The sequence below is a fragment of the Acinonyx jubatus genome, chromosome B1 (assembly GCF_027475565.1).
Source record: "Acinonyx jubatus isolate Ajub_Pintada_27869175 chromosome B1, VMU_Ajub_asm_v1.0, whole genome shotgun sequence".
In the NCBI taxonomy this organism is placed as follows: domain Eukaryota; kingdom Metazoa; phylum Chordata; class Mammalia; order Carnivora; family Felidae; genus Acinonyx; species Acinonyx jubatus.
The window spans coordinates 162645946-162659320 of record NC_069382.1 but is presented as its reverse complement, the minus strand read 5'-3'; the positions used below and the strand labels follow the sequence as shown (position 1 = coordinate 162659320).

At 37.8% G+C, this 13375-nt stretch overlaps 1 protein-coding gene and 1 long non-coding RNA gene across 3 annotated transcripts in view; one reads left to right on the top strand and one right to left on the bottom strand.

Moving 5' to 3' along the window:
* The window catches only part of LOC106975048 (uncharacterized), a 43303-nt gene extending 32746 nt beyond the window's left edge, over positions 1 to 10557 (top strand). Inside the window, exons 7-9 of one of the 2 annotated variants that reach the window (XR_008296332.1) lie at positions 8211 to 8406; positions 9205 to 9353; positions 10215 to 10557. This is a non-coding gene — a long non-coding RNA (uncharacterized LOC106975048). The remainder of the gene's footprint in view (positions 1 to 8210; positions 8407 to 9204; positions 9354 to 10214) is intronic. The other variant, XR_001430253.3, reaches the window with a different exon arrangement.
* GABRA4 (gamma-aminobutyric acid type A receptor subunit alpha4) overlaps positions 1 to 13375 on the bottom strand; it is a 69711-nt gene that overhangs the window by 27207 nt on the left and 29129 nt on the right. The window lies entirely within an intron of this gene.

Sequence of the window (13375 nt, the reverse complement as noted above, 5' to 3'; positions counted from 1 at the left end):
GAGAGAAGTGGGGGGCAGAGAGAGAGAGAGGGAGAGAGAGAGAATCCCAAGCAGGCTTTGCTCTGTCAGCAATGCACAAACCATGAGATCATGACCTGAGCTGAAACCAAAGGTCAGACGCTTAACCAACTGAGCCACTCAAGCACCCCAGTCCTCATGTGTTTGTGGTGGATCTGCCCTAAGAATATAACTATCAAGTTCCTATATGGTTGTCCAGCTCTTGCTTACTTTCTGTGGAAGCATCTTTGAAGCTCCATGATGCCTTCTTTTCTCACCTTCCAAACAGGATGCCTTTCTAAGAGCTTCTCCATTCAAACCCAGCTCTCAGAAGGGTATTGATTGTACCCTTCTCCCACATAGAATCAGAGGACGTTTCCTTGCATTCCACATATAGTCTGAACAGCATAGTTGAGCAGGACTCTCACTTCCCATCTAGTGGCCTGTCTATATCAGTAGCCAGAGTAACCCAAACAAGACTAAGAGTCAAAGGCATGGCCCATGAAAAAGGAAGGGATAATAATTGCTTCATACAGGAGACTTCCACAGAAACCAGGTGTTTGGGGTCAAGAAATGAGACATGCAGATTTCCTTCAGTAATCTCCAAACTTGGTGTGGGCCTCAAAAAGTGAAAAAGCAATACTGGAATGGGTATTTGGGGTTTTTCTCTATTATTGTGATCATCTAGGACTTCTCTTTCCTGTCATTATTATTATTATTATTATTATTATTATTAATGCATTGCAGAGACCACATTGCATTCATTCATTCTTTTATCCATTGACTCAGTCAGCCAGTATTAGATGAGCATTTACTGGGTGCCAGGCTCTGTGCTAAACAGTGGTCCAAAAGTTCATATTCTTAAAGACTTTTTAAAAAATCTGTCCAGATGTTCACATATGCACATAGCTGATTAAACTAAAAACAACACTATACCCATTTTGTATGTGAAGAGTTGACATTCCACTATTTGGATACAGAGTCCATACCACATTTTGCCAAGTTCTCTTTGAAAATGTTAATCCTCAAGTGCCAACGATGCGGCTGAAGAGAAAGTACACATGTGCTAAGTGATGGGGATCCTTCTTCCTTCATATCTCCTCCCTTTATTTTAATGGTACAACTTTTCATTTTCAAGGGACCCCTTGATGTCCCCATTAAACTGATTAGGCTTAAACAATCTTTTCAGGGAGGCAAAAATAGAGAGCACTAACAGAGAAACTAAACCACACACACATCCTCACACCCCCATTCCTTTCTCTTTTTTTTAATGTTTATTTATTTTTGAGAGAGATGGAGACAGAGTGTGAGCAGGAGAGGGGCAGAGAGAAAGAGAGACACAATCCAGAGTGGGCTCCAGGCTCTGAGAAAGCTGTCAGCACAGAGCCTGATGCAGGACTCAAACTCACAAACTGTGAGATCATGACCTGAGCCGAAGTTGGACGCTTAACCAACTGAGCCACCCAGGTGCCCTGTCCATTTCTTTCTTTAAATCCCTTAAAGACAGCCTTTTCTCTGACTCTGGAGCCCACAACTGTTATCTTTCTTTTTTTTTATGTTTATTTTTTCAGAGAGGGAGAGAGAAAAAGAGAGAAAGAGAGACCATGATCAGGGAAAGGGTAGAGAGAGAGAGACTCTCTGAAGCAGGCTCCAGGCTCCAAGCTGTCAGCACTGAGCCTGATGTGGGGCTTAAACTCGTGAATCGCGAGATCATTACCTGAGCCAAAGTCAGGCACTTAACCAACTGAGCCACCCAGGTGCCCCACAACTGTTTTCAATAAGTCAAACAAAAAAACAAGTGAAAGTAATTTTTTTTAAGTTTTTAGGTTTTGGTTTGTTTTTTTTATATATTAGAGAGAAAGAGAGCATGTGAGCAGGGGAGAGGGTCAGGAAAGAGAATCTTAAGCAGGCTCCATGCTCAGCACAGACCCCAATGAGGGGTTCCATCCCATGAACCCTTGGGATCATGACCAGAGCCAAAGTTAAGAATCAGATGCTCAATGCACTGAGCCACCCAAGTACCCTTAAAATTTTGTTTTAGCCAAATTCCACCGCCCCCCTCAAAAAAAGAGAGAGAAAGAGCTTGAGAGAGAAACCAAATTCACTGGACTACATGGTTGGGAGTCATGAGACTGGAGAGAATAAATAAGTCTCCATGCTAGTCATCTATATGAAGATGTTGGAGTTACAAAAATTGAAGTCAAAGTACAAGAGAGAGAAACAGATGGAGAAAGAAGAGAATCTTGCAGAATAACTAAGGAATATGAAAATTGAGGGTCACTAATAAGAGAGGCTTTGTGAAAGCATAAGATGTGTTATTCAGGCAATGAAGCTAGGCAGGTGAAGAATCTCGTGAAATCTGAAATCCTAGAACACAGAAAACCATGTCCTGCCATAATATCTTAGTGGAAAGTGCCCTCTCCTTAAGTTGACCAAAATAGATAATAATCTTTGACCAAGGATATTTTTACGCAGAATATCCTCTAATTCATTTAAGTGAAATGAAATAAGTAATACGCAAACTGATAATTCTTGAAACTTCTGAAACATCTGAGGCTGAGTGAAAAGCTAGAGATTTAGCTATGTATATTATGTTGTGAGAAATTAGTCCCTCAAAATAGCAAAAGGGAAATTGGCAGCTTAGCTAAATAAACCAGAAGGAATGAATAATCTTACATAGTAGCTTAGGGAAAAGAATTTGCTGGAAAATGTAGCTAAACATTGAGGGAATTTGTTTCAAGCAGCTGTAATTTTTGAAGCTGATTTTTTTTCACTCTTGAAGAAGGGCTGGTTCACTCACATTACTAACAGAGATGGAAAAAGATCACCAAATTAATAAAAATTTGAAATGCCTTTAAAAAAAGAAACTTCTAGGGGCACCTGGGTGGCTTAGTCGGTTGAGCGTCCAACATCAGCTCAGCTCATGATCTCATGGTTCGTGAGTTCAAGCCCGCTTTGGGCTCTGTGCTGACAGCTCAGAGCCTAGAGTCTGCTTCGGATTCTGTGTCTCCCTCTCTCTGTCCCTACCCTGCTCATGCTCTGTCTCTCTCTCTCTCTCTCTCTCTCTCTCTCTCTCAAAAATAAATAAACATTAAAAATAATAAAAAGTAAATTTAAAAACCTTTTAATAAAATGTCACTGATGGAAATATGTGGTTCCTTCATATATTGCTATCCCTGGCACTTGAGCCCATGTCTCAGTTGTATGAGGAATGAAATCAACCAGTAAGTATTACTCAAGTACTTGCTAGGTACTTAGCAAGTTTGTTCCAGATGTGCTAGAGGAATAATGGAGTAAATGGAGAAGTCATAAAAATTCCAGGAATATAGGAATAGTTTATTAATCATACAGCAACTCCAGAATGATCCTTAGGCTAGTCCATAAATATCACAAACAAAACTAATGATATTTATAGTAATGAGCTAGCTCATTTCCTTGCTATTCTCCTGCATCTGCTGGCCACCAGTAAAATACACCTCACTGGTAGGCTGAGTTCTCCCACCATGCCCTCCCAAAGTTCAGGATGCTTCTTAAAACGTGCCCTGATCCCTACAGAATATTTGCTCCTCTTGATTATTTATATCACTATACTCTGCCACCTGAAATAGTATTAATTCATTTAGGGCAAAAAGGTCTCTTTTGAACTCCTTTAAAATTTTCCCTACAACCTTTAGAACGATTCTTCTGAACGTATATTCTAAGTAAACATTGTTAATTGAAGATATAAACGTGTAAGACAGGTTATTTCAAATAAAAGTAACAGTCATACTGTTGAATGTTTTTAACTGTTTAAAATGTCAAAAAGTGGTAAAACTAGGGACTGCTCTATAGTCTGTCGACATGAGTGCACTAATCAATTTGTCATTTTTAGCCTTGACAAAATTTTTATGTATTTTATGCAAACCTGGGCATTTGGAGAGGGTGCCTACTTTTCTGTGATTTTGGCTTCTATGTAACCTAAACTACTAGCTAAGGGATAGGGCTTGTTATAATCGGGACAGAGTTTCAAAGTACGGCTTACCCTTTGAACAATGAGAGCATGAATACAGCCCTCAGGAAAGCAGGAAATGGGGCGGGGCATGAGTATGGGGCGGTAGGCAGAGCAAAGGGTCAGTAGTGCTGGTGGTGGGTTGTAACTGCAGCCTTCATTCCCACTTGTAAACCTACCCTTTGGAGCCAGGCTACCTGGGCTTAAACCCTGGCCTGGTTACTTACAAGCGGTATGATTTTGAACAAATCACTCAGGCCTCTCAGCGCTTCAGTTTCCTCATCTGTCAGGTAGGATGAAGATCAGACAGGACTGCTGTGACAATTATATGAGTTAATATATGTAAAATGCTTAAAATACTCTCTGGCACTTGGTCACATAGTATCTGTTGATGCTTTTATTGCCACTGGAATAGTATGGTTTTTGCTATATAGGTGAGCATAAAATAACTTGAATATTTAATTGCATCTGACTCAGTGAACCCAAAAAGACTCATCCTCCTTCTAATCATTTTTTACCGAAGCAAGCACATGTTGAAGAGTATAAAGCAAGCTGGCATTGGTTATAGAGAGTGAATGAGTCTGTAGTAGCACAGATTTTTCAATTAGAAGGAAATTTAGATATTACCTTGCCTAACTCGTGCATCTAACAGAGAAGTGCAAACCCAAATACTGCGTTGTGTTATTAAAGCTCCATTGGAGACCTGAGAGTAGAGACAAAATCCCTTTATGCCTCTTTGTTTTCTCTACTGAGAGGCAGCACCATGCATCTGAAAGTGTCCAAAAACACTTCACCAAGGCTTATTTCCCTCAACCATAAAATTATGTGTATAACAACATGACAATTCATCCTGGGGCTCACTGTAGAAATTAGAGATAGCGTATGTAAAGTAACTAGCCCTATGTATTATACACATATACACACACATATATGGGATATATATAAATATATACATATATGTACATATCTATATAGTACATTGTAGACAATAAAAAAATGATGATCATCATAGTAATGACATGCTACCTCCCCAAATTCCATGTAATATATAAATACACTTCACAGCTTCTTCCTTTGCCATATTTGTAAACATAGAATACATGAAAATAAAAAAATGGATTTACTATTAATCTATATCTATACCACACACATAGACACACACACACACACACACACACACACACCCTACACTGTATTATACTACGTTTATAAGACACCTTACTCTTTCCTTGAACACTAATACAGCTAATATATCTAGCCTTCCTAATAGCATTAAAATTATGGCATTTCCCATTCTGTAGAAATAAACAGACTAAATTTTTAATCATGCTGCTAATGTTGGCATTTTTCTACCCATGTGATTATTATCAATAGTCACCAAAATATGCACATTATGGTGTCAATGAGCTACTAAAACTGATTGCTTCTCCTCCATTTGTCATTTTGAATGATGTCCCTTAACTTGCCACGTTTTGCATTTCAAAAAAATAATGTGAAGTCTCAGCTTAATTCTCTCTGAGATAACTTATTACCCTCTCTGCTTCTCTTTCACAGCATTTTGTACATTAATCGTTATTTAATTATTCAAAATTAATCATTGAATGTTGACCTTCAGTACTATTCTCATATCTATGAAGGGAATGAGTACAGTATTCCTAGCATACTGACACTTAATAGGTATTTCATAAATATGTTCATAAATATAATAGGTTCCCAAAATGTAATTGAATATAGAGATTGGTATTTCAGCAGATAGATCTAAGGTAGCAGCAAAGATTTGAGAGTGAGTTCCCACTACTAAAAGTTTGCTTGTATTAATCTAAAACCAGGACTCAGACGACACTTCTATATACTAACTATGCTACTAACTCACAAGACTAACAGCCTCTCCCCTTCGCTAGACAACACTCCTAGGTTTTGCCTTTGAATCCTGTGTGCCCTGCATGGTGACTGTGCATAGCAGTTGTTTGGTAAACTCTTGTTAAATGACTAGATTTGTTTTCAAGGATTAGCAACAAGACAATTTCTCATGAAGCTGCACAAGACACGTAATAATACAAAAAGATAAAAAATACGGCTGGGAATGAGACAAAATTCTGTTATTCTTGACATAAATCATACAGTTTAGTAATTGTGCGATTAAGCAATGACTCATTGCCTAAAAAGAATTACTAACTACAGAACATCCTGTACCAAACAAGGTATGGGCTTGGGGAGGTACAATTTATATATGATTTAAAGAATGTCATTAAACTAGTGTCACGAACATACGTAAATGTCAAGTGAACTGACAGCAGTGCTTCATGTCCTTTTGCAAACTGCCAAGGGAACTTTAAGTTAAGAAATGAAAGAAATATGGACAAATGGAAAAATGAAAGTTGCTTGCATGTTAGCTTAAACTATTTAAAGAACAGCATTTCTAAGTGGAGTTTCGAGAATAATTAAAACAAAAATCTGAAACTGACCTAGTTTGTACACCCTGTTGCAATGAAATGATGCTTGTGTATTACCAATCACTAGGAAATCATTGTATTTAACACTGATGTTGCTAACAGTCATTGACATGTGTGTAAGTGGTATGACTAAATTGACCAAAGGACAACAAATAATGCTTTCCTCTTTTTTTAATTTTTAAATGTTCTATTTAGTTTTGAGAGAGAGAGAGAGAGAGAGAGAGAGAGAGAGCGCAAGTGGGGGAGGGGCAGAGAGAGAGGGAGACATAATAATCCGAAGCAGGCTCCAGACTCTGAGCTGTCAGCGCAGAGTCCGACGCGGGGCTCAAACCCACAAACCGTGAGATCATGACCTCAGCCGAAGTCAGGTGTGTAACTGACTGAGCCACCCAGGCGCCCCAATGCTTTCCCCTTAATGCACAGTGGCACTTGTAGATTTACTGAGCTTTTTGTTTTATTTTTTTTTCAAAGTGTCCTCCTCAGTCCTCTATTGCTGCCCACTAGGTAAGTTCCACTGTTGACATGTGCATCTCAGAATGCTAAGACTGAATATCAGTTGTTATAGCTGCTCACAGTAACCAGGCTCTAGCTCACTACTAACATCTGTTTGATGTTCATATTTACTCTGACAAGAAGAATGTTACATAAAATACAAATGTTTTTGGACATGGTTGATAAATATATAATTTCAGAGGCACCACATTTCCCATTGTCTGATTCCTATAGTTGACTCCTTATAATCCATCAATAAACTGTAATTTCTAAACACTATGCACTGTGTTGTGTGAGAAAACAGAATAAAGCCACAATCAATGTTATTAAGGAGCTAGCCATCTAAACTAGGTAAATACAGCAATCACATATGAAACAATTTAGTAATGCAAAATACTTTAGGATATTATAAATGATAAATGTTGTGATATATATTTTAAATGTTGAAGATGGTTCAAGAAATAAAGGATAATAATAATCACACAATTATTTACTGGGCATTAATCTTGCACTATGTACTTTACATGTATGATGTTATTAAACCCTCATGATAAGCCTTTTCAGTAGGTTCTCTCATCACCCCCAGTTTGTAAATGTGGATCCTTGAGACCATGTCCTTGAGATTCCTGAGCTCAGTCAGAATGAGACACATACATGGGAAATATGGCTTGAGTTTGACTTTGAACAGTGGGTAGTAAAAAAGGAGATTCTCATGAGTGCACTTGAGTTACTGAATTCAAGAGGAACCTTCAATTTTTTATTTATTTTTTATATCATCTTTTTATTAAAGACTCTAAGTAGAGCAAATAGCTCTTTAATTTTTGTAAATATCTCTGTAAAAGGGGCGCTTGGGTGGCTCAGTCAGTTAAACATCTGGGTATTGGTCTCATCTCGGGTCAAGATCTCCTGGCTCGTGGGATCGAGCCCCATCAGTCCAGCAGAGCTGCACTGACAGCACAGAGCCTGCATGGGATTCTCCCTCTCTCTCTCTCTGCCCCTCCCTCCCTCGCTCTTGCTCTCTCAAAATAAATAAATTAAAAAACATATTTTAAAAATATCCTTGTAAGAATCTATGAAAAGTCCATGAAGAATAGTTATGGTGAAAAGGAAACAGACAAAGAAATTGAGTGGATGGGAATGGAAAGGTATGCTGCAGTCTGAAAACAGAAATCATTATCGTGTGAAGGGAGACAATGCCCTGCTACAGAATTGCCACTATCTAAACTTGAACTAATTTAGCTTCTTCATTAAATGTGGTTCACTGCTCTTCTCTATTCTAGTGAATGATGCCACCACCTTCTCATCCTCCATTTCTGTCACTCAACATTTCTAATCCATCGTTAAAGCTTTAGGCTTAAAAGTATGGGTTTTGTTGGCCCAGCCCTGCAACCTACCAGATAAATGATTTGGGGAAGATCACTTGATCTCTATCAATTTCCTTATTGGTAAAACATGGATTCCAACAGGACACATCTTGTAAGTTTTTAAAATTAAGTTATATATACAATGTCTGTAAAAGTTCTTGTCACTGACATGTAAAAACCATTCAGAATATTTTGCCATTGTTATTTATTCATAGAAATATGAGCAAAAGATTATTGGGCTGATCATTTTATGCATGTGTATAATATATACATTCTAATGACTATTATTCATAAGTATATCATAAATTAAATAGTACAAAACAGAGTTTTAATAAAAGAGAACAAGTTTTACATTCAGATGCAGCTGAATTAATCTAAATATTGGTTTACCATTTCTTTTTTTTTTTTAATTTTTTTTCAACGTTTATTTATTTTTGGGACAGAGAGAGACAGAGCACGAACGGGGGAGGGGCAGAGAGAGAGGGAGACACAGAATCGGAAACAGGCTCCAGGCTCTGAGCCATCAGGCCAGAGCCTGACGCGGGGCTCGAACTCACGGACCGCGAGATCGTGACCTGGCTGAAGTCGGACGCTTAACCGACTGCGCCACCCAGGCGCCCCTTGGTTTACCATTTCTTGACTACATCACCTAACAATTGCAAGCCTCAGTTTCTTCATTTTTAAAATAGTTATCATGATCTTGAAATTAAGCAACACATGTAAAGCCTATCACATAGTACCTGACACAATTTAAAAGCCAAAGTAATTTTAGTCATTGTATCATTGGATTTTTTTCACAAGATACCACATATACTCATAAATGCATACTTTCTAACTGAACAATGACTACAGGATATATTTTCAAATGAGTTTTTAAAATATGATTTTGAGAAATCTTCTCCTTTTATAGTTATTCTCTAAACCATCCTATTAATCCAAATCACCTGCATCAGTAAGAGAGTAGATACTCTAAGAAGTAGTGAGGATATGAAAGGGTACAACCACAACAGTGAAGATCAACTCAAATACTGGAAGGACAGAATCAAAGGCAGAATTAAGGTAAGAGAAGCATAACAGCTGCTTTGCCTCTTGAGATGCCCAAAGACATATTCAAGCTGCCCATAGCTGCCCTTGGATTCTGCCAATCGGCCTTTTCTCCTTGCTTCATGAATATTCCATAAACCATACGCTTTCCAATTCCCAAAGAATAGAAGTGGTCACCATACACCTCTGCTAGGCCATTAACTGGCCATAGGACACATATAGTGACAATGAATCAAACCACTAGTGACCTTACCCAAAGACAGAATTACCAAATGTCATGTAGTCTCTGAGGGCAATTCCAAATAAGGGGTTTAAGCATATTTTAAACAAAGGCAGCTTCATTCAAATAAGTAAACAGTCACACAAGCTGGAATACATATTTGAATAAGCAAATTTCAGCTGTCTGATTAGAATTTCTACTGAAACTCCAAACCTTATATATTTTTAGAATATTTCCTTCCAATAACATATTTTAAAATGTTACTCTTAAGATATTCTTTCTCCTCCTAAATTTTCTTCTCCCTCTCTCTCTCTCTCTCTCTCTCTGTTCCTCACACTCTCCTTCTCTCAATTTTAATGTGTTTTCAACCTTCAAAGTTGAACTTGATACTAAAGCCATTCAATGACAACTGACATTGCAATGTCAGCTATGCTCTGGCAGCAATCTGGAGTTAGGAGGATGGGCTAACCCATTAATCACTGTCTTTGGAACACAGATATTCGTCAAGTAAACTGCTGTGGAGATATGGGTTATCATACACAAACAATCACATATTGTAGAGGACCGGAAGCCTACGATGCATATTTTGACCAGATTTCCTTCCCAACCTTTAAATACTATGAATTCTTGACTCTGGGTATGTCATTTGCACACAGGTTGTGGCCCAGCCTGCCAAGAGGAGTTACTGAATCAGAGTGGACTTAGCCAATTGCATGTGCTCAACCAAGCATTTACTGACAATGGCAACTACTCCAACCAAGTGATATATTTAAGGGAACAAATAGAAGATTATTGGTTCTCTTCCCACCTTTGGAAATTCTGCAAAATTACTTAAGTGTTGATAACATTCCATTATAGCACTAGGGCAAGTTCACTTTGCAAAAATGAAAAGAACTATGCCAACTCATCACAAATAGAAAAAATATGTATATAAAATATGTCTCCAAATCCAGAATCTCTGGACTTGAGCATCCTGGGGTTGGGGGAAGTTAGCAGCTACATGGGAGAGTCAGAATGATTTACGCTTTCAACATTATTAGAAAATCATTAGTAGAAATATCTTGTTTCAATACTTAAAATTAACCACTAGTGATATAAAGATATATATAGCTTCCAAAGTACATGAAAAAATAAACACTAAGAAATTTTGTGAGAAAGATATAACAAAAGCTAATATTAAGAAAGAATTCAAAAAATATAAAAATCAGACCAAATAGAATTCAAGGGAAAACGTATTATATGGGACCAAAAAAAGGTTATTTTACAATTAAATATATATAAGGATACGAAAATAGAGCAGATATGAATCTTTACATGTTGAATATCAGGGTATCAAAGTGTATAAAACAAAAAAAGTTAAAAGGCAAAAAAAAATTTGACACAGGCTCATATTAGTGGGAGAATTTTTTGTGTCTTTCTTGGTATTTGAAAAATCAAGAAGACAAGAGGTGATTTGTTAGACAAATGAAATAATAATGTTTTAAGTAAAATTGATTTAATAACTAAAAATCAACTTCTTTCAAATTGCCATCAAACATTTATAAGTTTTTAACATAATACAGAACACAATGGAAGTATGATAACATTTACATTTATACAGGTAACATTTCTGAACACAATGTGATACAACTAGAAATGGACAGTGGAGCTAAATAAATAAACCAATTCCACTTTGGAAATTTTATCTTCCAAATATCATAGAGAAAAACAATCATGTAATTGTAGAATGTTTTGCAAATAATTATGGTAATAGATATCAAAAGTTATTAACTATGGATAAGGGTGTATGCAATATAGCTCATGGCAATAAAGGAAACTATTATTAAAGAAGAAACAGTGAAAACAAATTACTAAGAATTAACCAAAAAACTAGAAAAGAGTAACACAATTAACCTACAAAAAGATGGAAATAAAATAAATCATGAATCAACAATTAGAACACAGAAACAGTTAAATAAATGAATACATACATACATAAACAAATATCCAAGACTTAACTTGTTTTTGAAAGAAATAGTAAATAGAATTTTTCTACCAAGGCCTACAAGAGAGCAAAACAACTAAAATCACAATAAAAGTCAGAGAGGGCATAAATCTACCCGTGGGTAATGGGAAAGGGCTAAAACGGCAGATAATCAGTTTTTTTTTAACTGAATACAGTGTACAAAATCCATTCTAATGATTTTGAAAAATTTTCGAAACGGTTTACTCTAGAGGAAAATGTAAATTAAGTCAATTCAAATGGACTTAATGGAAAGGGCAATAATTTTCCTACCTACTCACGTGTTATTCTTAGAGAACCAGTGCCTGGAGCTCGTAGGAGCTATAGGTTGTTGACACTTCACCAGTTAATCCCTGCTAGAGCGAGCATGGAACCTGATTTGTTCTACCGCTGTGTCCGCGGAGGACTTCCCCGACCACCTGCATGCCACCACCCCCCCCCCCCCACGCACCTTCCGGCAGAAGACTTCCCCCAACCACTTGTATTCTGAATGGCACCCCAGCCCTCTCACAATGCGGCAGCGCTTCCTTCCTCTTAGGTGCTTCTGCACTATCACAGCACTGTCGGCATCTAACATGCGCATGTTTTTTAAAGTTTTAACATTTATTCATTTTTGAGAGACAGAAAAGGACAAAGAGTGAGCGGGGGAAGGGCAGGGAGAGAGGGAGGCAGAATCCGAAGCAGGCTCTAGGCTCTGAGCTGTCAGCACAGAGCCCAGAGGCAGGGCTTGAACTCATGGACCGCAAGAGAACTGAGAGAGATTGTGACCTAGGCAGACGTCTGATGCTTAACCAACTGAGCCACCCAGGTGCCCCTATTCATGCAGATGATTTTAAACCATCTGTCTCCCTCTCCTCATTCTACACACTTAAATGTAAGCTCCATAGAGCCGGATATTTGATTAGGAGGGGGGTTACCTACACTGTTGATTCTCAGACCAAAACAGAGTCTGTCACGTGGTTGGCAATGAATGTGTATTTGCTGGAGTTAGAAAATGAAGGAATTAATGAATGATTTAACAAATACAGGGAATAAGTTATTATCTACACACAATAAAGTCGATCATTATATATACTGTGATTTGGGCAAAAGAGTTTTAAACCATTACTTGTGGTTGAATTTTTTATTGCAGAATCACTAATGTGCTCAATGTAAATTACAGTAGCTCTTAGGTTTTTACATCCTTTTAGGTCTGTTCCCTTAGGATAAGAATTCTCAGTCTTTGGTGTACATCGACTACAACTATGGGTGTTTTGTTTATTGGTTTTATTTTCTCGTTTAATACAAGGGCACAGGCCCCATCCAGCCCCATGGGATAGTGCTAATGTGGGATCATGTTAAGAACCGCTGCTTTATTTTGTTCAATGAACTCTACCAAAATGCTTTGTCAACCCACTTAAAGATATCCATAGGTTCCTCTTAAGAGTATACCTAAGATTTAGGGGCGCCTGGGTGGCGCAGTCGGTTAAGCGTCCGACTTCAGCCAGGTCACGATCTCGCGGTCCGTGAGTTCAAGCCCCGCGTCGGGCTCTGGGCTGATGGCTCAGAGCCTGGAGCCTGTTTCCGATTCTGTGTCTCCCTCTCTGCCCCTCCCCCGTTCATGCTCTGTCTCTCTCTGTCCCAAAAATAAATAAAAACGTTGAAAAAAAATTAATAAAAGAGTATACCTAAGATGTTGCCTGTCAAAAATCTTTTAATTCTGGCAGCAAGTTACAAACAACTAGCTCCATGTAAATCTAGCTCGTCCAAATCTGTTTAATTTTTAGGCCACTAATCACCGTGTTAAAGTTGAAATTTACAATTATCCTTTTATAT